At 41.6% G+C, this 27,326-nt stretch overlaps 2 pseudogenes; one reads left to right on the forward strand and one right to left on the reverse strand.

Annotated features, from left to right (window-relative positions):
* Nucleotides 1-722: 722 nt before the first annotated feature.
* LOC147447289 (uncharacterized) lies at nt 723-2,314 on the reverse strand (annotated as a pseudogene).
* A 20,034-nt stretch (nt 2,315-22,348) lies between these two features.
* Nucleotides 22,349-25,438, forward strand: LOC147447290 (uncharacterized; annotated as a pseudogene).
* Nucleotides 25,439-27,326: the final 1,888 nt, after the last annotated feature.

Consider the following 27,326-nt stretch of genomic DNA (forward strand, 5'->3'; position numbering starts at 1 on the left):
GATCGGAATGATCCTACCATATGGTGAGCGAATATTTTTGAGCAAGGACATAACCGAGCGAGCAGAGAGAGAGAGAGAGAGAGAGAGAGAGAGAGAGAGAGAGTTAGTTGGCCCTTGAATCCCTAAAGAAAAAATGTATAGTCAGAGCCAAACTAAGTATTTGGTGTCACATAAATGAATCAATTGGTCATACTTCCTGGATCTAGAAAAGTTGCTTCCTCTCCTCAATTGGACTTGCACCTCTCTTATTCCCCTTGACGATCATAGAATATTTGCACGACCATCACAAAAACAATGACCATGGCTTGAAACGCTTTATATCCGTGATGTTGATTGAATTTTCATTAAAAGTAAAAACATGCTTTACTCAGTGAAATCATCCAGGAAATCAAAATAGCCAAAAGAAATATGGTGAAGGACCATAAAGAAATGACTTATGAATGAGTATACTTTGCCACCCACCCTACCGTATCATCTTTGCAACAAAACAAGGGTAATGTTTTCATTGTAACCAAGCTATCGCGTCTTTTCCTATCACTAGATAATCAAAAAGTTGGATTAATGAACAACTAGCATCTTGCAATGGAACATGCCCATGAAGATTCATCTCTCCAATTATTTTCTTTCCCTTCTCTAGTGTGTTTTTTACAATGAAAGGAGATCATGTTACGTTTTTGTATCTTCAAGCGAGAGCCACCCACCGACTCTCAAACAAGCTGTGAGAGAGAGACAGAGAGAGGCAGAGGTGTCAGACCATCTGTGGGTGGTTTCCATCAGAAAGGAGGAGAGAATAACATATGCATGCGCCACCCAGCCTCCAGAGAGAGGTTCGAGATAAAGACTTTGACCGCCCCACCTGATCCGCCCGACTCGTCAAGCTGCTGATCCCTCTTCCTCATCCACTGCTGCCACATGGACGACAAAACGTATCTTCCTAACATTCTTGTCAATTGACGCACTCTGCAGCTGAGGATAGGGCGTACAAATAGTAACAAATGGTGCAACCTGTTAGGGTCTCCAGGACAGCGACGGCGGCACTGTACCACACCGCCCAGGAGGCCGGACGCTTCGTGTAAGCCCTAGAATAGAGGAGTGTCTGGTCTCCACTAAGAATGAAGTAGCTCCACAGAGCTAGAACTACAACTGGACCTATTCCTCAAATTGCCAAGATGATCATAAGCCGCCACAAGCTGTAGTGCCCTATGGGAAACCCTGTAGTAAAGAGCCTCAAATCAGCTCCTACATACATCTTGGGAAAGAGAAGATTTAGCGTGGAGCCTGTGCCGCTAGCATCCCCAACATACGATCGCATGATACGCCTCGCTGCTAGCCCTGCACTGAAAGCATCCAAGTGCAGAGTGACCACCAGCGCAAGCTGGATGAATATCTCCATAAGGCACAGGACCCCATACCTCACGGAACTGTTGTCGGAGGGTGCCTTCTCAAACTCGGCACTGCCAAATTGCTTGGGGTCGTCCAGCACGTCAAATAGAGCTGTCTGCGCGTTCCTTGCTTGCTCATCACCAGATATGGCAGATCGACGGAGAAGAGAATAGTGGCCATGTTTAAATCCGCATCAGCCAGAATGATGCCTCCTGTGTTCTCGCAAGCAAGTGCGGTCAAACAGTCAGAAATGGCTTCCCAGTAGTCCCGGTCCCGGTCTCTCCCCTCTGGCGACAGGAGGCCGTGGCAGTTTGACATCACGCAATCTCGATAGTACACCACAGCGTACTGCTGCGTGCCATCATCGTGAGACTTGCACCTGTGTACATCTCGCTCCCACAGAGAATGCCGATCGACGAAAGTTGAGGGTATGAGCAAGCACCCGCATGCATGTGGCTCGGCTACAGGGTTGCCGTCGCACTCCGAAGTTGCGTCATTGTACCATTTGCAGCAAATTATCTCCACCATGGCTTCCGTATTGTTTACCAACCACCATGCTAGGGCCTTGTCGATCAACTTGCATTCCCCCATAGTGAAAAGGGTATAAGTGACAACTAACACATCAGCATTTGCTATGAACGCCTAGATGGACTCCACCGACGAGAGTTGCAGCGTGTAATAGGTGCACGTAAGTGGCCTCCCTCAAAGTGCATTCGAAGTCCAATCTGGCTCTCACAACGGCGTTGGTCCAGGTGCTCAAAGCACCCAACGTAGCGAGCCCAGAATCCAGGAAATTCGACGTGTCCGCCAAAACTCCCCCAATCTCTTGTGCGCTGGACGACACTGCAAGGCTTTGCATCAACACGAGGATACGAACTACCCCATTACCCCATTGTAAAGGAGTCTTGAACAGAGTTCTATCCATGTCTTCACCACATTTTTCATAATCGACCTGACATACTTACTACTTTTGTAGAAAATGAAACTACCTGTAGCCATCCACACCGGCGTGGATGGCTACATTCAGGTTTCTTTCGTAAATTACATTCACAATATAAATTCGACAAACGAATCTAATAAAATGTCGTTTCAAATATTACGAATGCGTCTGTGTGCACGAAGTCCATGTTGACCTCGCAGCACACAAATAGGATGAACCTGCTAACTTACAGCCTCGCAAGCTAAGATCGGAGCCCTGCTTTAATGTGCCCATGCATGCTCACTGTGCTCCTCAACATTTTGGCCTCTGTTAATTGCAAGCAATGCATTAACCATGTCATTGGAAGCAATGTCTGGATGATCTCTCTCACTCTCTCTCTCTCTCTAAATTCTACAGCAAGAGGTGAGGGTGAGGTATCTCATAAGCATGAAAACTCGTAACTATAAGGCTTTGGCATCATGAGCCAGCCAGAGCAAAGACACGCTGGTATGTGAAGAGATCTGAGGCTTGGAGCACTGAGAGCTAGCTATGGGGGAAGGAAACCGACAGGAGGGAAGTAGCACTGAAGAGGAGATTGTGAAGGGAGGCCAGAGGAGCCACCAGATTATAAAGAAACTGGAACTACATACATTTTCTAGAGGATAAGGGAGGTTTAGATAGTGCAAAGAGGAGAAAGCTCACCCAACTAGCATGGGCAACCAATTACATGCAACTCGAGGACAGTTCGAGCTTGTAGGGGGCCTGATCAATTGACACACGCTTTGAAAGGGGTGCATGGGAGTAATTTGTGAGTGAGGAAGGTGTCTTTGCGAACAAGAACGATAGATGTGCCATCTCATAAGAATGATAGCTGGTAAGTCTTGTAGAAGGAGTGATCTGAGCATGCAGGTATGTGTGTAATGGGAGGCGACCAGGTGTGGATGGTGAAACGGTGGAGTGGACGCAAGCTATAAGGGTGTGGTGACCTCATCATTTTTCTGGCTAGATGTCATCTGTAACTGCCTACAAGCTTGCATGATGTGGTGATGTTGTGGCCCTCAAAGACACTCCTCTCCTCCAGCATGGGAGCATGCAGTGGCGGACATATTAATTGAGCATGCAATTATCCATGTAATATTGGTATCATCGGAGGAGGGGCAACTCGAGTAGATGGTGAGATGGCGCAAGTAGGAGCGTGGTGAGTCGGACTGGTGATCGCATCACTGGATCTGGCTGGATGTCATTTGTGAGTGCCTACAAGCTTGCATTTGGTGACGTTGTGGCCCTCACCCTCCTAGTCTTATCCCTGTTGCCATTAATATCTCTCCTCCAGCATGTTGCCATCCTAACCAAGATGAAGGTCATTGCCGGTGCTAAGTCCACTGTCAAGGAGGCTACCACTCATGTCGCCTCATCATCATCATTGCCGCTTTTGCAATAGACCGTAGGACTTCTAGGCGCTGGGCAAGGGAGTGTAGGCATATCACTATCCTTGGTCCTCTGATGTTGGAATGTAGAATGTTTGAGATCAATTTTGCTTTTTGAAAGAACATTTTATGGCCCTTGCAGACGATACATCTCTGCATCCATTGACATTTTGGAAGCACACGTGAAGTTTGGATGCTATAAAAATAGATGATGGATAAGATGCATAGATGAAGTTGGAGGCATAGAAATAGATGATGGAGATGATGCTTTCTTACTTAATCCTAAATTGCATCAATTATACAATGTGGTTATATTCAAGGTGCTTTGCCAAAAATTGCTCAGTTTTGTGTTAGCTCGGAGTGGTTCGCTCGGCGTTTGGAATTCCTCCCTGTTTTGATAATTCTTCTTTAGTTTTGCCTTAAGATAAGCCCAAGTTGTTGCATTAGGGTCGACGTTGTTCTCAATACAATGATCTCTCCACCAACATTTGGCCGCCTTTTCAAGTTTGAACTTAGCAATGCTAGCCTTGTTCTCAGCGGAAGATTGAGTTAAATCAAAGTAATCATCCATGCACTCAATCCAGTCCTCAAGAACCTTGCCTACATCTTTTCTTTCTCCGCTAAAGTTTCCAAGTTGTGACTTTCGAAGCATAGCGTTGATGTCACGATCAATGATAGTTGGTTGAGGTGCGATTCCGACATTGGCATTAGCAGCCACTCCATTTTCTCTAGGAGGCATGATCAATTATTGCATCATTTCACATTTAAAACCCTATATTAAATACTTGGCAATATATTACTATAATCTTCCTGCACTATAAGTCAAAAGGGTGGATGGGAGGGAAAAATTTTAAAGCATAATTTTTAAGGAATGGTAGTCATTCACACCTATTTGAAAGACAAGATCTAGTTTACTATGCATTATAAGTTAGTTATACTGTAACTCCTACTCTCTAGATAAACATTGTAAAAACATTTATTATTTTGATGAATCAAGAATACTGTAACTCCTACTTTCTAGATAAACATTATAATTGAAGATCCGAAGCTACAAGCTTCCAGATTGTATCAACCTGTCTTTAGATAGAGCTCCCAGATTTTAGTTTTGACCACCAAAACCCTTGGCTAAGGTATAAAAGCCAAATTTTATAAGTTTTTTTGGATAATAGAAACACATTGTGAGCTAACAACACTCACTTCTCTCCTTCTTGTGCTTCCTACTCCCTTCTCGGTTGTCACATTGTAGTTGTGTCTGTTGTGTTGCAACCGCATGTAAGAGCTCTATCCATTGATGTAAGAATTTCATGGTATTTTGTAGATTTTGGCGTCATGGACCCGTGTCCTAATTACATCATAAGTAGTAATTTAAGCTTTAAAATAAAAAACTAAGTATAAGCGGGGTATTGGGGTATCATTGCTAAGCATTTAGATGCATTCTGGGTCGAACATGACTAGGTCAAAAATCTCACTGCTGGTTATACTCGTGATCTTTTCACTTGACCTAAAGTGAGATTTGAGATCATAAGCATGTGTCCTTAGGTCTTATAAACTTGTCCTAGAATTTTTGTAATGTTTGGACGTTGTTTGATGCTGTAACGGATGTGATATGTTTGCCGATGAGCGATTGACTTTTGGTGATTTTAGTCATTTGAGTGTAGCTTGAGTTAGATATGAGTTGTTTGTTGTTTTCCAAGAGATTGAAAACAAACCAAATACCAAGGATACTCCATAAGGGATTGGATATTGGGCCAAGGACCATAAACTATTCCAAGAGAAGAACTCCACGAGAGATCTTTTGAGAGTAATGTTAAAAAACTAGAAACCACCTCATCACAAAGAAAACCAGGTGACACTAAAGCTAGTCCAGGGCTACATGAGTCACTTTCCAACAGACTGGTTTGAAGGACTCGGAACAAGACCAACTGCCAGGAGACTGGGAGTTGAACCAAATAGACGTGTCAGACCAAATGATTTTCAAAAATGCGTCAGAAAATAAAGTGGATCTGGGGATCCATATGACTACTTACCAAGCTTTAAGCAAGTGTTGAGAGCTAAATGCATATTTAATTTCCATACTCAATTTGAGGGATTTGAAGTGACATTAAAAGGAAAAGCACTAACATGGTTCCAAAACATTCCACCAAGGTCAATCATGGACTTAAATACATTAGCTCAAGGATTTGTAGTTGTATGTTCCAAAACAAGGATCAAAACATAATATGGTAGCTCAAATATATAGCTTCAAACAAAAACATTGATGAAATCTATACGGAAGCAATACATTACAAGATGCCCAGAGCTAGAGATACCTACAGAAGAAATACTAGTATCATTGTTTCCAAAGGGACTGCTAAACAAAGAACTTCATGCTATGTTGTATAGTAAGAAGCATATGACTCTAGAAGAGTGTGTGTCAGATGCTGTTGACTTAAGAGACAATTGTGATATTTTCAATGAAGAAGATGTCCCTAAGGATAACCAAAACGAGAAAATAGCTTCAACCAAACAAGCACAAGTGGGAACGGCTGCTGTAGCACCGCTTTCAGCCATAGATGACATACTCAAAAGGATGAATGAAATGATGAATAACATGCAAAAAGCACCTATGAGGGTACCAGTGCAAGGGATACCTCAACAGGGACAACCAATTAGGACACATAAATTGTGTGCAATCAAGGGTAAATGGACCAACCATGAGACCAATGAATGCTACTACCAACCAAAGTATAATGGGAATGTTCAATACGTGCCTATGAGGCCACAAGGACAACCCATGTACAAATATCAGCCTAATATGGCCCCAACTCAAAGACCACCGATGGGTATGGAAAGACCTCAACCTGTGTTGGGTCAACAACCTCCATATCCTGGACATAATGTAGTGCCTATAAAGTACATGTATTCAGAGGGAGTCATAGATGAACAAGCACTAGTTCCTGTTACACCATATGCTGAGCCTAGTCCATCTACAGTAATGGTAGAAGGAGATTGGTATAATTCACATCCACCACCAATGGAAGAACCTGTGACTTATACTACACCAGAACTTGCACCTATGTACTATGTAGCTAATCAAGGTGTTAGACCTTCAATGGTAAGATCCATGATGAAGCCAAGAACTGAAAACTGTCATAACTCTGGTGCAGATGATCATTGGAAAAACGAATGCCCAAAGCCTGGCAAGAACCTTAAGTCAGTTGAAGCTTATTGCATACAATGTTGCAAAAAGGGAGGACACTTTCCTGAAGATTGTCCAAAAAATCCTTTAAACAAGGGTAAAATAGTAGTGAATGTAGTCCAAGTGGTACCTAGTAGCTCATCTGAGAGTGAACCGATTGTTCCGATCAAGGTAATCACCAGAGCCCAAGCTAAGAAAAAGAGACATAACTCCTTTGATGATTCGGAGAATACTAAAATTTCCTCTCAAAAGACCAATTGAAGAAGAAGAAAAAGGTATGAGCTGAGAAAATAGAAACAAAGGGCTGAAATCGAGGAGAAAGCAAAGAAACTATTCTAGAAAAAAGTGAAAGAAATTGGAAGTGAAATCAAAGAAACCACTGTGAAATCTGGAGGATCAATTTTGGTAGACAAATTTTTTGAGCCAATCAACGCAACCTTGGAAGCTTACCAAGCGGGACTTAAAGCAGGCCAAAACATTGAAAACAAATGGAAAAACTATCTTTCCCTAGATATGGAAGTAGCTAAGCTTGAAGCTTATCAAAATTTGGTAAGAATTACTCAAGAGATACTGGAAAAAAAAAAACCCAAGCTCGAGAGTATGGCAAAACCTGAGGAGCTTGTGGTAGGAACCAGTAAAGAAAAATTCTAAGTGGTGGTAGAACCCCATCTTGAAACAAAAGAGCCAGAACTTATAGTGCCGAACAACAAAGATTCCTTAGACGGAATTCTATTCATAGAAGGAGACTGGCCATGACACTTATGGGAAAAGGTAAGAGACATTAGTGATGGGAGCCTAACTTTGATGTCAACTCCTATAGAGGAAGTTTGGTTAGATAACCTACCTCCTGATATGGACATGCATGAACAATCCTTGTATGGGGATTGTGGATCTGAAGCTTCAGGAATGTCTAAACCATTGACTTTGAAAACACCATCCTCTTACTTGGGAGATAACGAAGATGAATCCATATTATGTAAAACCACTCAGATAAAAAGAGCGGAACAGACCCTAGAAGTAGACAACATCCATTCAATCATGTCTATACCCATTGAATGCACTCTTAATTTAGGAGAACTATTGAAAATCAGACCATATTATGGAATGATCTACAGAAAACTCTGGAGAAGGTGAGAATAACAGGGCTAATTGCAAAAAAATTTGGAAAATTGAAACACAAATTGGATAACAAAGAGGTTCGATCTTTTCCAATGAACAAAGTCGGAGAATATTACGAAGGGGAAGAAGGAAACATAACCCTTCCAGTGCGATATAATGATATAGAAACCATGGCAATACTAGATAGTGGGGCAGGCATAGCCATAGCCATGAAAGCAGTATGGGAATCATGGGGGCAACCAACCATTAGACAAAATCGAATGAAATTGCAATTTGCTGATGGACACATCAAAAGACCCTTAGGACTGCTTGAAAAAGTGATAGTTAATTGGTCTAGCATTGAATATCAACACACTTTTTCCATAGTGAACTTTGGAAAGAAACTCAATTACGAAATTATCTTGGGAAGACTTTTCATGCGGCAAGTACAACTCATCCAGGGTTGGGAAAATAATTATCTGTACTTGAAGCAAGTGGGATCGATAACAAGGGTGAATCTAAAAGATCACACTTATAGAGATGTCATGAAAACGCCCATACAAGAATTTGATTTAGTCTCTTTGGCTGAAACTAAGCTTCCATCTTGGTTGAACAAAGACACACAAATTTGGATGTGTGGAGCCTCAGAAAACGAGAGTTTAAAACAAGAAGAATGTATCTTAGAAAGGGATTTCATAGATGAAGCCTATGTACTTAAACCCTTTACAGAACATTTGTTTGAGCCATTTGAGTGGAGTCAAATCTTAGCAACAATAATTGTATGTGTAAATACATCTGTGCCTACTCAATTTTGCAATGAGGACGGCTATGACATAATTCCTATACAAATGATTTCAACCCTTCACATTGAAGACGAAATTCAAGAATCCAAGGACTTGATGAAAGCTCAAAAAGTATTTTCAAACCTCTACTATGATGCAACAAATGAGTTAGAAGAACATTCAGCTACCTCAGATGATTTGGGGTCAAAAAAAGAACATGTGAGAGCTAAATTACTCCTGAAGGGAAGAGAGGAAAAGTTTTTTGACTTTCCAAACCAGAAACCGAGAAGATAGAAATGATATAGACGAAAAAGAGACAATAAAAACTTGAAAGATAGACCTATGCCATCAGTCTCCAATAGAACACAGTTCCTGATGTAGATAGATGCACATGATTGTGTCAAGGACAAAATCACTAGCAAATATCCTCTAAACGAAAATAAAAAAATGTCAAAAACATTGAGAAAAATGAGAAAGGCAACTCAAACAAAACCTAAATACCAATATAAGAATTCAATCATGACACGAGTTGAACGAAGAAAGAAATATCAAGAGTTAAAAAAAGCTCTGAAGGAGATATATGCAACTGAATTGGAAACCACTGAGGAGGAAGGTAAAGATTTAATGAGTGTTCCATCCCATTACAAGAAATATACTCTCCAAGACCGAAAAATCATAGTCAAACAACCTGTCAGGGAACTACAAAAACAAGGTGAGTCCTACAAGGGACCTAAAAATGAAAAAAAGATAGATTTGGCCAAACCACGAGAGGAGCCTAGACCTACCTACATTGCAAATGACCTTAGAGAAGAAGAAGAAGAAGAGATTTTGCTAAGCTTACTGAAACAATACCGGGATATCTTTGCTTGGTCTTATAAGGATCTCAAGGGTGTTGATCCAAAAATTTGTCAACATACCGTACTGATGAGAGATGATGTTAAAGCAAGTAGACAAAGGCCATACACATATAATGAAACATTTGCCAGAAAGATCAAAGAAGAGATACAAAAGCTAAAGGAAGCCAAATTCATTTATAAAATTGAACACATAGATTGGGTGTCTCCAATTTTGGTAGTACCCAAGAAAAATGGAAAATTAAGGGTGTGTGTCAATCTCAAGAAATTCAATGCAGCTACCATTAGAGACAACTTTCCTCTTTCAATCACTGAGCATGTTCTAGAAAGAGTTGTAGGAAAAGAAGTTTGTATCCTTTTAGATGGCTTCTTGGGATACAATCAACTTTTGGTTGACCCTAAGGGATCATCATAAAACTACCTTCGCAACTGAATGGGGTATTTTTGCCTATCGGGTTATTCTTTTTGGGTTAATTAATGCTCCTATCACCTTTCAAAGATTGATGATCCATGCTTTTAAAGAATATCTTAGGAATTTCTTTGAAGTATATATGGATGACTTATGTGTACATTCATCAATCCGAGCTGATCATTTTGAACACCTCAAAAAGGTATTCAAAAAATATAGACTTTATAGGATTTGTTTAAATCTTGAAAAGTGCACATTCATGGGCAGACAAGGAAAATTTCTTGGACATATAGTGTCTAAAAATGGCATAGCTACTGATATGGATAAAATTCATGTTATTGCTAATTTGCCTAGACCGACAATAGTCAAAGGGGTTCAAATCTTCATCGACATTGTGGATATTACAGACAATTTATTTACATGTACGCTATAATTGAAAAACCCATGTATAGCTTGATTACACACTTTGAATGGACTGATGAGTGTGAAGAATCCTTCATGAAGCTTAAGTAAGCTCTCAGTTCAGCTCCAATATTGAGAGCACCAGTTTGGAATAAGATATCCACATACATGTAGATGCTTCCAATTTTGCCATTGGGTGTATCCTAGCTCAACTAGGAGACGAGAAAATTGATTTTCCTATCTCTTATGCTAGTAGACAGTTGAATATGACAGAGAAAAACTACACAACCACCAAAAGGGAAGGATTAGGAATGATCTATGTCGTAAAAAAGTATAGACATTACCTATTAGCAAACAAATTTGTGTTCTTTGTGGACCACCAAGCCTTATTGTACTTGGTCAACAATCCATACAACACATGAAGAATAGAGAGATGGTTCATCATTCTTTTGGAATTTGATTTCACTGTAGTTGTGAAAAAGGGCACGAGTCATCAAAGAGCAAATCATTTGTCAAGGATTGTTTTAGGAGAACCACCTAAGGGAGTAGATGATGATCTAATAGATGCATATCTGTTCTCCATGGAAATGATACCTCGATGGTCGGAAAACATGGTATCATTGATGACCATAGCTCAAGTGGATTCGCAAATAGCACTTCGTATTACAATAAAATTAATTGAGAAATCGGCTATGTATCAATTACTAGATGGAAGGCTATACAAAATAAATTGAGATGGAATATTGCTTTTATGCATTAATCCTAGGAGAAAACCCAATGCCTAAGTCAAGCACATGTTACCATAGTAGGACTTCACTTTGTAGAAGACCAAACTATGCAACGGATCTTGAGACTTGGAGTATTTTGGCCAACTATGAGGAGTGATGTAAGTTCTTTTGTGAAAAATTGTCCTCAATGTCAAAAACAAGCATCGATACCTCATGTGACATTGTTCCAAATATCAATTGTTCCTAAGTGGAGTAACTATCTAGTTACTTACTTATCAAGCCAAACATCTCTTGAGGATATGAGTAAACGCCGTCAAAGAGCAATCGAAACAGAAGCAAGAGACTATGTTCTTATTGGAAACCAATTATATTGGAGAGGTAAAGATCAACATCTGCGTCTTTGTGCAAATGAAGACGAATATATTCCCATTATAGAACAAGCACATGCTAGATTAGCTGGAGGTCACTTTCCTAGTGAGACCATTGCAAGAGCAATCTTAATGGTAGGCATATGGTGGCCAACACTTTTTGCAGATGCCAAACAATATGTTCGAAGGTGTTGACGGGAGCAAAGCGAACCTCGAACCCCAATGGCCTCTAAAACACCGGGGACCGAATGGCGCGCCTCGAGCCTGTCATGGTAAAGCAAACAGGGGGCACCACCTAGCTTCAGTGGCTAGGACGCAAACAACACACCACCATAACAAAGTTTTCATCCAAGAGAGATGGATGCTTGGGAGTAATGATGAAAAGGAAAGGGAATGAGATCAAGTGAGAGAGAGAGTGAGGGAGGGGGTATAGTGGCTTAGTACTTAGGCATCACAAAAGGATGGCGAATCCGCACACTCTTCACACATGCACAAACCCACTCCAAAACACAAGACTAGGTGGCGATTCCGCACACCTCACATGGGCAAAACATTGCAAGAAAACATACTCACAAAACCTCAAGCTTTATTTAGAGAATGAGGCGATGAAATGGGGAGCATAGGGTAGGGGAATGAGAAGGGAGAGAGTGGTAGAGCACATGGCGGATAGGTGCGCGTTGATGGCGAAGACTCGCACGAGGATTATGGCCATCATCCTTCATTTAGTTGCCCTTCATCTTCCATAGCCAAGGGTGTAGAGGTCATGCTCAAGACAAGCATGGTGATTGTGGTGATGGTGATGGTGTGGGTGTGTGTGTGTGCACTAGGCACACACAGTGCATAGTGTGTTCTTTTGTGATGTTGTGTGTTTTTGTGTGATGGTGACCCCTCTTTATATAGGGGAGGAGGGGGGGGAGAAATTCTAGAATTTAGAAATGAAGAAATCATTATCTACATAGGCCATGTGACTGTGGGCCCCACTTGTCTGGCTGTGTGTATATGTGCCAGAACAGCAGTCTCATGAGAGAGAGACTAAGAGAGAGAGATGGGTTGATGAAAAAAAGTGAGAGGTGACATGGAGAATAAAGTAATTAGAAGAGGGGAGAGAGAGGAGTGTGTTCAGAGGTGAATCTGTGTGCAGATGTGTGTGAACACAAGAAAAATCAGGTAACCACCGGGTGGGGATGGGTCTGTGGGCACCTTTTTTTAGTGAAACTGAGTGTGTGTGAGTGTGGGGGAGGTTATTTAGCTACAAGACAAGAGACATGGCGCCCTTTAGAGAGAGGGAGGGGTATTTGGGTCATGGGATATGATAGGAGAGAGAAAGGGGGGGTGGGGTATACTATTTTGGAAGATAGGGTAAGTTGCATGTGAGTTAGGGTGCATTATTGGTGAGAGGTGGGGTAGCTTGAGGGGAGAGAGAAAGGAGAAAGGACAAGGGGAAGAGAGAGGGGGTTGACCTTTTGAGTGGAGGAGAGGAAAAGGGACACACGGCGGGGCAACAGTGAAGAAAAAGGAGGCAAGGTGGGGATGGGCTGCCCCGCAGGCATGAGGTGGCCTATTTTACATTTCTCATATATTTACATAATCATACTTTTTTTTTGTTCTTACTTTTTTCAATGTCTTTTATCACTCCCTCCCTAAGAGGGGGTTTTTATGGGGTGGGGACGAGAGAAGAGGGGTATGGGAGCTTGGCTTGTGAAAAGCCCCCATCATTAGCCCTCCCCTTTTGGCTAGAGGCATTCATGTCTCTAGCTCATCTGTTTGATCATTATCATCGGAGGTGGCGGTTGATGGTGTGCCCTCATCTGGAATGTCAATAGGTGGAGCCTGGTCAAATCGAAGAAAATAAGGTTTAAGTCGCCAACCATTTACCCTGGGTTTATGAAGTTTTCCATCAGCCTCCATAAGCTAGTAGCTTCCATTGGCATACTTTTTCCTGACGATGAAAGGACCTTCCCATCGGAGTAGGAGTTTCTTATCCTTGCGCGTGTCGAAGCGATTGTCGTAGTGGAGCACCAACATTCCTTTCTTCAATTCTTTTTTCCGGAGATGCTCGTTAAAGCTAAGCCGTCTATGCTCTGCTTGTGCTGCATAATAATTTATTGCTTCTTCTCTGTCCAGCTGCAGTCTTTCCAAGTTGATGATGTGATATCTCAAATGCATGTTGGGCTGTTGAAGCTGGCTTGCCATTACTCTGAGACTTTGTAGTTGCACTTCAATGGGCAAGATTGCTTCCTTACCAAATACTAGATGATACGGTGTGAATCCCAAGGATGTACGAAATGAAGTTCTGTAGGCCCATAAAGCTGGTAGTAGATACTTATCCCAGTCTCCAGGATGATTGTTTACCTGCTTGGTCCCCACTTTTCTTCCTTCTAGAATGGCTATGGTTCTACAAGTCTTCAAGCATGATTACAAGAGACAAGGCTCTTTTAATGAGGTCTTGGCTAGTCTAGAGTAATTCTATCACCATTTTTGGAGGATCCATCCTCATCAACAAATATCCACCTTCGACAACCTCTTTTATAATTTTCTTACCTCTCTCTTCTCTCCCTAATAAGCTTATGTCTATCCAAAGCTAGACTATTGTAAATATTTCCTATCCTCTACATCCTATCCACATTCTCTCTTTTTCTCTCTCTATTGACTCTGGTATTTTAAATAATGAGGAGACAAGATGGGAGCCACAGTCACATGCACCCCATTTTCCTAGTCACCAAAGTGGGACACTCACCTCAAATAGAAATATTGCTAAATCCTTCCCTCCTTCCCTATATAAGGAGGCCATGAGAGCTCACTTGGGGGGAATTTTAGAAACCATTCCATTTACCTTTTCAACTAGGCCATTACATTGAGGGTAATATGGTGAAGAGTGCCTCCTTGTAATGCCCAGTTTCTGCATTAATTCTCCTACCAAGTCTGCTCTGAAACCTGGCCCTCTATCAGAGATGATATCTAAAGGTGTGCCAAACCTACAGCATATGTGCTCGTAGATAAATTTAGCTACCTCTACCGCTGTGATTCTAGTGGTGGTTGTAGCCTCTGCCCATCTAGTCATGTAGTCGACCCCCATGATAATGTAGAATTTTCCTGAGTTGGCCCTAGGTAATGGCCCAATGGCATCGATACCCCATTTTTCAAATGGGCCATATGAGAGAATAGGTGTCTGTGGTTCAGGCATAAGTGACCTAGTGCCGGCCTTTTGACACAACTTACATGTTTTGCACCAGTGGTGTACATCACGGTTGAGGCTAGGCCATACGAAGCCTGCCTGCAAGATTTTCCTACTTGTTATGTCTAGGGAAAAGTGACCACCACAAACCCCGTCGTGACAGCTAGCAATTACTCCCGTGATTTCCTGAGAAAGAGAGACCTTCCTGAGTATTTGGTCCTTACTCTTATAGTACAAACCGTCATTGATGAGTCGATACCTTGTGGCCTTCCGCGTCAGCCATTGCTTCTGTCCCTTTGTTAAATCTGATGGGCATTCCCCTGTTTCCAAAAAATGCATGATGTCAGGCAAGGCATCACTTCCTTGAAATAGAGGGAGCTTTAGTTTTATTGCTCCAACCACCACTTCCTGTAGTCTTTCACTTGCTAGGGCATCTGCTTCTTGGTTTTGAGCCCTTGGGATATGGTGTATTTGAACTTCTTCAAACTTATCCAGCAAGGTTTTTACACCACTTAAGTGAGTCCTTAAACTAGGATTCTTGCATGTCCATGCTCCATTTACTTGCCTTACCAGAAGTAGAGCATCCCCAAATACATTAAGGCGTTGTACACCTTGTGAGACGCACCATTGTAGACCCTTGGTTAGTGCTGCATACTCGGCTTCATTGTTAGAATGTGAATCTAACAATTGGCCCAACGAAAATACCTTTGTCCCTTTGTCATCAAAGACCACTATGCCTGCAGCTGCTTTGTCGGACGCTCGCTTGTAGGCTCCATCAAAGTAGAGAGAGTATGATCCTTCTACCATCGGTGGTACTGGAGGTAATCAGACTTCTCCTTCCTTAGATTGCTTCTCCTTCCCTTCAAAGACTTGGTAGGTCATGAGTCCCCCCAAACTTGCCCTTGTCGTGCTTTCTACATGTACCGTGTAGTCAAACTCTTGCAGACGAACTAGCCATTTAGTAATTCTAGCAGACACATCCATGTGTTGTACAACATAGGGAAATATTTCATCCGTGGTTAGAATCACAAATTGCTTAGGCAGCAAATATGACCTAAACTTTGTAGTTGCAAATCTAAGAGCTAGGACTAAGTGTTCCACATGGGTGAAACCTTTCTCTCCTGTTGTCATCATTCGACTAGAGAAGTAGATTGGCCTCATGAAAGATGTCGTCATATCCTTTTGGAGTAGCATAGCCCCCAATGAGTCATCACCAACACTTGAGGTGACATAGAATTTTTCATCCCACTTAGGTGGTGAGATAGTTGGCAGAGTGGCTAAGACCTCCTTTACCTTGTTGTAGTGATGTTCGCTTTCCTCGTCCCAAGTGAAAGTTGATCTTTGAGTGAGTTGTTGCACTGGTAGAACAAGTTGTGATAGTAGATGTATGAATCTACTTAAATACCTCACCTTCTGTAGAAAAGAGACCAGTTGACGTGCGGTCGTTGGTGAAGGTAGGGATTTGAGTGCAGACACCTTACTTGGGTCGGCGTTGATACCTCTTGCTGAGATTTCATGGCCTAGTAGAATGACTTTACTCTCCCCAATGTGACATTTATTCACATTTAATTGCCCACCTAGGCTCTGCAACTGTAGACCCATCAATCTACACCAAAATTGTAAACTTTTGACATTAATTTGGGAACCTGCATGGGCATATTAGGAGCATATGCATGTAAATCACTGCATCATAATGCTTGTTTAGTATGATTTTATGACTGTTGCATATAACTGCCATTGAAATTTGAATGATTGGTCATTGTTTTGCGGGAAGCTTATAATTAAAGTGTCAAGCATAAGTGCGATATTGACAGAGAGGACTGTGTGCCGCAAGGTTACTGAGTATGAAGTGTAGGAGAGAGAGAACGTGAAAGAAGCCAACTTTCTTTTGGGGCAGATAATGAGAGAGAGAGACGAGCTGTGAACAAGGGTTTTAGGTTTCCTTGCCGAGCGGGTTGAGAGTTAGAGGAAAGGCGAGCCCTGCTCTGCAGTAAGTTGAGGTGAGAAAACAAAAGAGTTTTAACGTCCTAGGAAACTATCCCAAGAGACCTTAAAGATTTAGCGGATGAGAGTTGAACTAAAGATGAGAAGAAACCTGAAAGAGGCCGAGTACAGGAGGCACGAGCCAGCCTAAGTCACGAGAGAGTTTGAGGGACGCCAGGAAGGGCTGAGTCGATGAGAGCCGAGTTGCGATTGCCGGACAAGATTTCGAGAATAACTTTTTGTGTGTAGTGGGAATAAGGACTTATGGGTACTCATTTACAATAAAGTTTTTTTATGATTATTGAGCAGGTCGAAAACTGTTACGAAAAAAACCAGTGGGAGGTGGGGTCGCCTGGAGGAGTGGAGAGTCGCAAGCAGAGGGGATTTAGTTGGTTAGCATTTTCTTGCCAGAAGGGGAGCCTGAAGGGGGCGCTCCAGATAAGAGAAGGAGAGAGAGAGTATAGCGCTGGTTTTTCTTAGAGAGAGAAAGAAGGAGAGAGAGATTTCGGTTGCTTGACTGTGTGTGTATTGAATGGCTTGAGGAGGTCATCTGTGTATTAATCCTTGGCTGCATAATATAGCGCTGAACAGAGTTAGAGAGAGAGATGGGTAGCGCTGAAGTTTAGAGAAGAGAGAGATTGCGTTTTCAACCATCTGTGTGTGTATTAATCCGTTTGTCTGTGTGTGGGTATTAATCCTTGGCTGCATAAGATAGCGCTACCTACACAGGTAGAGAGAGAGAGAGAAGCAACACTACAAGAGGTTGTGTGCTCTTGTGACGCTCTTAGCGACGGAAATACACTGGGTTTTTATAACCCCCGGCGTCGCTATAACCGTCGCTAAAAGCGTCGCTATGAGAGCGTCGCTATCTGCGTCGCTATAGGCATTGCTATAGGCGTCGCTATATAGCGACGCTCATAGCGACGCCTATAGCGACGCAGATAGCGACGCTCTCACAGAAGAGTATAGCGACGCATATAGCGACGCTACAGAGCCATAAATAGCGACGCTTATAGCGACGCCTGAGAGAATATTTTTTTGGTGGCAGGGCATTGAATGCCCTGCCACCCATCAACCATATTGTACTTGATTCACTTTTTAAAAAAAGTGCAAAGGTAAATAATAGACCCAAAATAGTCACCCACAAGACGCATTGTTTGCAAAATTGACAATTGTACACATCATAGACAAACTGAATTGATTGGCAAATGTAATAATGACAATTGTACAACATCATAGGCATAAAGAATTGATTGGCAAAAGGAATTGCGGTGACAAATGTAATAATATACATGGTTCAAAAAGACGTATAAAATCCGTCTCATGATACATAAGCTATGAGAAACCCTAAACTAATGCTATCTAGCTACGGCTAAACTGACGTCGTCTAATCAGACGTCTCATCGCGTCCAAGCGGCGTATCTGTCGGATTCTGCAAAAAAAGACAATAAGACAGTTTTCAGTAAATATAAACATATAACGACATTTATAAAACAATACAAAAAATAAAAAAGAGTAAACCCTAATACTAACCATGCCGCCGCGAGAACTGAGAATGTCCATCAGGGCGTTTAAGCCCTTCCTGCCTGCGTACTCGCGCTCGTACGGTGTGGGATCACGTCCTGTCATCGACCACTGTCAAAACATACAAAGATTTCATTATGTTAGAACTAAAAAACTCATAAACCCTAAACTATCGAACATGCATAAAGAGCAATGTGAAAAGACTTACAAAGCCTCAAATGATGCCCATCCACCGCTCCCCAAGTGGTGCGAGCTCCCTGCCTCTACTCGCGCTCTGGCTGCATCCTTTTGTTGCTTCCACTTGTCGGGATTCTCGCGCGCTTCTTTCTTCGCATTCTTCCAATCTTCTTTGGCCAGCCAATCTGGCCTATTCCACCCATTCTTGATTGCTTTTTGCACTTCGGAACGCTTGTGTTTGCAGTATTCGCGCATTCGAATCTTCATCAGGTCTTCATTGAAGCGCTGATCCCGTGTTGGAACAGGAAACTCATCATGAAGTATGCTGATGACTCTGTTTTTTAAATCACTTGGTACTTCATTCCATTTGTTTAGTATATAGTGTCTAAACAGCTGAGAGCAAAGACCACGCATGCGCGAGATCACCTTCTTGCCGTCATCATCCATGATGATGCCGCCGCTGATGTCGACGGAGTAAGGCAAGCCCTCTGGCCGGTGACGCGTGAACCTGGGTCTCTAGCGGCGTGTCGATGGGGGTATGGACGTCAGGTGTCTCCATCGGCGTCTGGGCGCCGAAGCGAGGAGTGTCGAGTGGGGTGGCTCCTGGCGGAGTAGGTAGAGGTGTGTAGCTTCTAGGAACAGTCAGCCGTGCAAAACCTGGCGTAGACGGCGATGCTGTGGCTGGTGTGGGGGCGGGCAAAGAAGGGGAGGGTAAAGAGCCTCGTCGAACACGAGGCGGTGTGGAGGCATCGGTGGCGCAATCCCCACAACAACCGCCACCGCCACCACTAGAGCGCCGGTGTCTAGACGAGTGTGACGCTCGTCTCGTCGACGCCGAAGCTTCGGAGCGCGCCGAATGCTCCGAAAGAGAGGGAGATGCGGATGGTGTAGGAACGCGCGATGATGCGCCAGAGCGATGACGCTCCACGTACCACTGTCTCTGCTGCGGTGACAAAGAAGAAAGAAACTCCTCATCATCCATACCTGCATTAAAAACACGAATATTTAAACATAATATTGAATGAATAGAGAAGACAATGACGCAAAGACCATTAAATACAATGACGTAATGACGCATATAAATACAATGACGCAATGAATCGAGTGATAGAAGAGGCAAGTCGAAAACTCAGAATTTTCAATCAAAAGATGTGAGCGCGAGTAGAAAAGAGCGTTACACACCATGGAAGCTACTTAGAGAGCTAGAGCTTTTACAGCACGGAGCAAAATTGTTCAAATACAATATTTGTGGCTTTAAGAGATCTCTCTCTCATCATAAGCAGGAGAGAGAGAGAGATTTCCGGGTACTCAGAAAAGAAAGGAGAGATTGGGCCGAATATGTGAGTGTGTAGGAATCGTTAAAATGAGAGAGAACACTGTCATAGTCTGTGTATGCTAATTTCCTTGAGAATGACTGCGAGTTTGTGTGTTATTCTTTGCCTTCATGAGCATAGTGCTGAAGTTTAGGAGAGAGACAAAAAATGAATTCTCTGTAGTAAATCCAGAGCAAGAGAAAGAGGGAAAAGGCAACTAGTTGCAGGATGCCAGAGACAGAAAAAGGGACTGTGGGTAGTGAAATGGATAGAGAGTGAAGACCTTGCTGAGCTAGTGAGAGAAAGAGAGTGAAATTTGGTAAACGAATTCAAAATCTTGCCGCGGAGTGACTCACTTTCAAGTGAGAGGAGCCGCTGCTCGAATTCGGACGGAGACGGAAAGCAAAATACACGAAATCAAAAGTTAAAATTCACTGGTTAGTCTTTTTATTGATTTCCAAACAAGTTCATAAAACTAGAAAGAAGTATTGCTACTTTCATTATTTGCATTGCTAGCTTCATAGTTGAGCACAAATCTGATTGTTTGAAGACTTATCTGTATTAAAAGCATACTTGGAAATGAAATGCTGCACATTTTTGCATGGTTAGTGGCATTTGGGAAGAGAAATTGAATCATTGACAGTTTTTGGCATTTTAATAGAAATTTACATCATTACAAGATTATTCTGGTGTTTTTTTATTGAAACATTTGCAAATCTATTCAGTGATTCTAAATGCAATGTTCATTAATTTGAAATCCAATGAGTGATTGCTTTGTTTTATGAGTCTAAAATGTGTGAGTTCTGAAGTGTAGTTGTGAACTCTAGCGATCAAATAAATATCTAAATGATTGCATGCTGATGAATTTTGACTAAAAATTCCATTAAAAATGTATATGGGAACTCAGATTTTAACCATAAATAGCATATCTGGAGAGCATATATGAGTAATCTTGCATATTAGAGAGTTGGACTACGAAGCATAGTAACGGAAGGAAAATACTAACGCATAATTAGAAAATTGATAAATAGGTTTGAAAGCCACACAATTATGGCAAATTAGTGCACGTATAGGCTAGTTAGGGGACCGTTGGGTTACTTGAACGCTAATTAGAAGACTTTGAAGGCGATGTTCAGCAACCTGGCCAAACCTTCAGTTACCTTTTCTAAATGTGAAATACGGGAGCTATATATACAAAAATCATCAATGAACACTCTTATGGATGTTCCAAAGAACGGTTGAAAAACATATGTGACATATCTTTGGAATGTGGCAGGTGCATTTGTGAGACCAAATGGCATAACCCTGTATGCAAAACAACCCTGTATTCTATGTCGTTAGAATGGGTCAGCAATTTTCCTGATGTCATTAAGTGGAAAATAATAGACAAGCTTTTAGGAGCCACGAGCGCGGTAGAGTACACTTATAAAGGCCTATATATAGGCTGGCTATGTAGCGCATTAGGGGAAGAAGGAGAAGGTGTACACGAGTACACTGAGCCGGAAAGGGTCCTAAATATAGATGCTCAACAGTTAGATACTTCGGAAATAATCGTTAACACCCCTAGAGATCCTGTGCAAAAACCCTTAACGCACTTAGACACATACGCAGCAATTCAGCTGATTGCCCACTGGAGATTAGTGGACGTAATATACTATAAGACAGTAGCATTCGATTCAGGAGGGGGATACCATTGTGAAAGGTATTCGATTCCAAAAGAAAGGCCGCTAGCATTTAGCGATTTTAGGAAGTACTTAGCATTAGGGAGTGGGGTACCTAGAGAGTTGGACCCTTACATGATTAAAGAGCATAGAGACATCCTTGAGCTAGAAGAGAAAGCAACGGCTGAGTGGCTTTTGTAAAAGCAAGTAACTATAAAGTATGCTTGGAAAACTACGTCCTAACGTCGAGTGGCTCCAAGAGTATAAAAATTGGGATTTCAAACCCCAAAACATCGTGTCGACTAACTCTGTAGGGTCACAAAGTCAACTACAAACGGAGAGAAGTAGGAGGACTCATTGTCAGTACTGTTGCCGTGTTCCACATCCACCTTGTGTGATTGGAAACACAAGATCAACAATTGTAGTAAAGGAAAAAAAAAATCTAAGACAAATTATTGTTAAAATAGCACATAGGAGCCAAATAAAACCTCTTTTACGACCCTTAGTAAATCAATTACTAAATTCGCTTATAGAAACTCGAGAGGATATTATAAAGATTGAGCGTGAAATCCTAGCAGTGGTATACGCTGCATCAAAGGATTAGTATCGAGAGGAGTCACACAATTGTGTGTATCGTATGAGTGGAGCAGATTCTAGCAGAGGAGGAGACCAAAATAGGGCTAGAGAAGCACGTAGAAAGAAGCGAGAGGAGTTAATAGCACAAGATCTTGCCAATCAACTTGAGCGCGTTAACGCGCTACTTTTAGAACAAGTACCAAGAGTATTGATTGAGGGATTAAGAGAAGGTAGATTAGTGGGTCAACCCACACCAGAGAGAGAAATAGTTGACCAACCATTTAATTTATACCAGTGCCGAGACTTGGGATTGAGAAGTTTATTTGCTTTACCCAGACCACGAGTACTAAATTTTTGGGAGGACCCACTCTTTGAAAATCCGTTAGAACAAATGGCAGTGCCTGTAGCACGAGCTACGATACGATTGGCAGACTTTACACAGTTTGCAGGACTCTGGGATGAAGACCCGGATGCTCATCTTCAAAAATTTGAAGTAACATGTGTAGCAAACGAAATTGTGGATAATGATCAAAAATTACATATTTTTCCAGCTACATTTAAGGATGAAGCTGCCAGTTGGTATGGTAACGTACCAGTAGCAAATAGGGCTACTTACCCTGAGTTGACAACAACATTTTTAGCAAAGTTTCGCCGTCAGGGATTCCAAGATAGACTCGCTCAACAGTTAGACTATCTTCAGCAGGGGATCAACGAAAGCATTGATCATTACATCCAAAGGATAGAGACAATAGTAAGAAAGGTGGGAAATACGGCACCCAATGAGGATACTAAAAAACGTAGACTTATAGATGGCTTGCGAGATCTGAACGCTCAACAATATGTGAGTTTAAGAAGACTGGCAGACTTAACAGCTGCTAAACAAGAAGCTAGAAATTGGGAAGAGGTGCAATTAAGCCAACAGAGGAGAAGAGAATTGTTTAGTGGACCTAGTATGGTTACTTCTCCCACTATACCGATTCCAAGAACTCAAGAGCCATTATCTGGTTATGGAGGTACACCACCACAAGTGGTGGTAAATACAAATCAAACTCCTTATTATACTCCAACTCCATATATGACAGCTCCAGCATACATGCTGCAGACTGGTACACCACCACGACCAGCTCTCACAGAAGAGAGGGTAGTCCAATTAATGACTGTCACAGTTGGAAAATTAAAAGAAGAAATTTTGAGTGCTTTAAGGCCTCAAACGAAAGAAGTATATGCTATAGCTCAACAAGCAGCAGGCCCGTCTATGAGTGCACCTCCAATGAGATCCAATGTGTGGTGTGGGAAGTGCAACGGTTACGGCCATTTGGCAACTGAATGTCCAACTGCATCAAGGGTAGTGCCGGACCAAGTACGTACACTGTTTTGTACCTTTTGTCTAAAAAACAATCATGTGGAAGACAATTGCTTTGTAAAGCAAGCGTATGAGCGCCGACAAGTAAAGGCTATGCAAACTAATTATAACTTTATGGATAGGAGCAATATGACTTATGAGATAGGTCCACCACCTCAACCTTTTATGCAAAGGGGCCTGCCAGAAACATATCAGCAGCAATTACAACAAGAAAGGTAAGGGTTACCAACACAGGGGATACCACCTACGCCAAGGTTACAAGGACAAACGAGGAGAAATTCTCCGTATAAACCTCCATTTCGCCGGAATAATTTTCGATATACTAACCCAAATATGGGGCCAACTAGCCTTGTGGTATGCTATAATTGTCAACAGGAAGGGCATATATCTCCCTATTGCCCTAATCCTCGAAAAAATCAAGATTATATACCATTATGTCGCATATGTAGCGAGGAGGGTCATTATGAAGATGTATGCCCAAAACGGGTAACTTCATTGAAAAATGACAAAGGGAAACAGAAATCAATGAGGGTACTGGTACTTCTGCCAATTTAGTAGAGGTTGAACAACTGCAAGATGCATTCCCTCGTAAACGAAAATCAAGGAGAGTGACTTTTGCTAAAGAACCTGTGATGGTTGGGGTAGTTACTCGTCTCAAAAGATGGACCATGATAAAGGGTTTATTGTTCCGAATGCGAATAAGAAAGTTGATAACTCTTCTATAAAAGAGTTTGTAGAATCTCTTGAAGAAGCATCGGAGGATCATTCTGCTGATGAATCACCGATTGTTTTTAAGCTACAAGAAAAGGAAGAAATTAAAAAAGGTATAGCACCTTTTCCAGAAAGATTACAAACATCTATAGTACACAAAAAGAGTGTACCAGATATCTTTAATTTATGGGAGTCTATGAAAGATTGTAAAATATCATTGGACTTGACCACTTTAGTAGAGATATCTCCTCTTTGTAAGAAGCAATTATATCATAAGCTCGTACATAGGAGAGGGAAGAGAAGAAGCTCTAAAATGACAGAGCCAATTAAAGAAAAAGGAGTTCAAGTAGTAGATATGTTTATGGATCTAGAAGCGCCTACTATTTCCTTGGAAATAGGAAGCCATAGTGTGACGGGAGTGCAATTAGATGGTGGAGCAGCAGTCAGTTTAATGACTGAGCAAACTATGGGGGAGTTGGGATTGAAACAAGTCGAACCTACGAACATTATTCTACGCTTGGCTGATCAACGACGTGTAAAACCCTTAGGGATTTTACAAGGGATCAAGACCATAGTGGCGGGACTAGAATTCCATGTGAGCTACTTGATAGTCCGACCACATTCGTATGGAGCCTCTTTCCCAATATTGTTAGGACGACCTTGGCTTGTTCAAGCTAGGTGTGTGCAAAGTTGGCATAAAGGAGTGATCACTATTGGTCCTCGGGACGATAGAGTAGAATTGCGAGTTGTCTCTAAACAATTTTTGCGGGAGTATAAAAAATCGACTGTGTCAGAAACAGAAGACAACACAGATTATAGCGGCGATAAATCAGAGGAGGAAGAAGCAATTAAACAATGCTTCTCATTAGATACGGATAAATATTCTCGATTTCTGGCAATGGTTACCATATGCGGATAGAGGATGATTCCACTGGGACAATCTCCACATCAGAGAGTGTTGGTAATTATGCCCGTCACCTAGGAATGGGTGAATATGAAGTTCATTATTCTTCGGGTTATGATTCTGACAAGGACATTGCACAATGGATGTCCACCTCAGATGAGTGTTTGGCTAATTGTTTTAATATAACTCTGGAGGATGACTTAAAGAATACGGATAAGTCTGAAGGACAGTCTAGTGCATTAGCAGAAGTAAACGCTATCTGGGAACAATTATTAAAAGAGCGTGAGTTAGCACATGAAGCTATGGCTCAAGTGCTACAAAAAATAGCCCGACTAGAAAGAGAAAAAGGCCAAGCTATTTTAGAGGCTAAGCATAGCAAAGAATTATTGAAGCAATGGGAATATTATTATGAACAAGAAGGTATGGAAGAACAGCCAGAGGAATATGGAATCACGGACGTCTCAGAATTCCACACTGGGAGAACTCTTCCATGTCTGAAGTAACACTAGATACCTATATGGTAAATATAGAGGGTTTGCCAACCAGGACTTATGAAATTGCAATTGTACCCTATTGTGGGACACAATCATTGGCTGTTATGAGTGATATAGAGACTAAAAAGGAATAGTCTGAATCTCTTATAAATAAACACAATTTACTTGAAAATGTTGTTTATAAGGAGGACAAACACCCTCTAATCAGGGCTATGCCACGAACACAATCTTCCTTTGTATTATCGAAAGATAATTCAACTGTTCAATGGGAAGTGTCAGAAGGAAAATTTTTGACATTGGGAAGCCAATTAAAAGGAAAAGTGTTGGAGAGTTTCAAAGAAGTACTTACAAAGTATCAACATGCTTTTGCATGGTCGTATAAAGACTTACGAGGAGTCAAGCCTAAACTATGTCAACACTATATCGATTTAGAACATGGGACTCGACCTATTTGTCAACGTCAGCGTCGCACCAATCCTGTTTATGCTAAATTGGTAAAGGCAGAAATAATGAAACTCTTGGAGGTGGGATTTATCTATGTGGTTGCTTACAGTGATTGGGTTTCCCCAATTGTGGTAGTACCCAAGAAAAATAAGAAAATCCGTATCTGCGTGGACTATAGAAAACTCAATGGGAAAACTAAGAAAGATCATTTCCCTTTGCCCTTTACCGATCAAGTTTTGGATCGTGTTTCCGGGTATGTCCTTTATTCATTTATGGATGGGTTCAGTGGCTATAATCAGATTCAAATACATGAAGATGATCAGTCAAAAACTACTTTTACTACTAAATGGGGAACATTTGCTTATCGGGTTATGCCATTTGGGCTGTGTAATGCCCCGGCCACATTCCAACGTGTTATGATTGCAGCTTATCAAGATTTTCTACAAAAATGGATGGAGATTTTCTTAGATGATTTTTCAGTACAAGGAACTGAAGAGGACATGCCTGAGAAATTGGCCTTAGTGTTTGAACGTAGTATTGAAATGGGCATTTCTTTAAACCCTGAGAAGTGTGTCTTTGGGATAACCAAAGGGATACTATTGGGGCATGTTGTCTCGTGAGATGGCATTACGGTAGATGAGAGTAAGGTTAGTAAAATCAAAGATTTGCCAGTACCTCAGAACATTCGCCAACTGCGAGGATTTCTAGGGCATGCAAATTACTATAGGAGGTTCATTTTGAACTTTGCTTCAATTGTAGGTCCTCTGACAAATTTACTAAAAAAGGATATGGGTTATGTGTGGACTGACAAATGTCAAGTTGCATTTGAGGATATTAAAGACCGGTTGATAAAAGCGCCAATTCTAGTAAGTCCTGATTGGACAAAAGAATTTCATATCCATGCTGATGCATCACATACAACAGTTGGGGCTGTATTATGTCAAGCTGATGACAAGAGGGTTGATCATCCAATCTACTATGCTAGTAGGGTCTTAAGCTACCCTGAGCATAATTACACTACAACCGAAAAAGAATGCCTGTCTATGGTTTTCTCTGTCGATAAATTTCGACATTATCTATTGGGAAATCATTTTGTATTTTATGTGGATCATGGTGCATTGAAATACTTGTTAAATAAACCAGAGATTTCTGGGAGAGTGATTCGATGGATGTTACTTTTACAAGAATTTGACTTTGAGGTAGCTGTACGACCAGGCAAGTCGCATGTGTTAGCTGACCATCTTTCTAGACTACTCACTGATGATACAGAGAGGGGAGTTGATGATAACTTACCCGATGCTAACCTGTTTTTGGTCGAAAGTGAGCTACCTTGGTATGCCGATATAGCTAACTTCCTTAGCACGTCTGAATATCCTCATAAAGCGACTAAGCATGAAAAGAAGAAACTACTTCTTCAAGCCCGTCATTATTCATTAATGGGGGGTTTCTTATA

Source organism: Adiantum capillus-veneris, chromosome 11 (assembly GCF_014529385.1).
Source record: "Adiantum capillus-veneris isolate H3 chromosome 11, ASM1452938v2, whole genome shotgun sequence".
NCBI classification, from domain to species: domain Eukaryota; kingdom Viridiplantae; phylum Streptophyta; class Polypodiopsida; order Polypodiales; family Pteridaceae; genus Adiantum; species Adiantum capillus-veneris.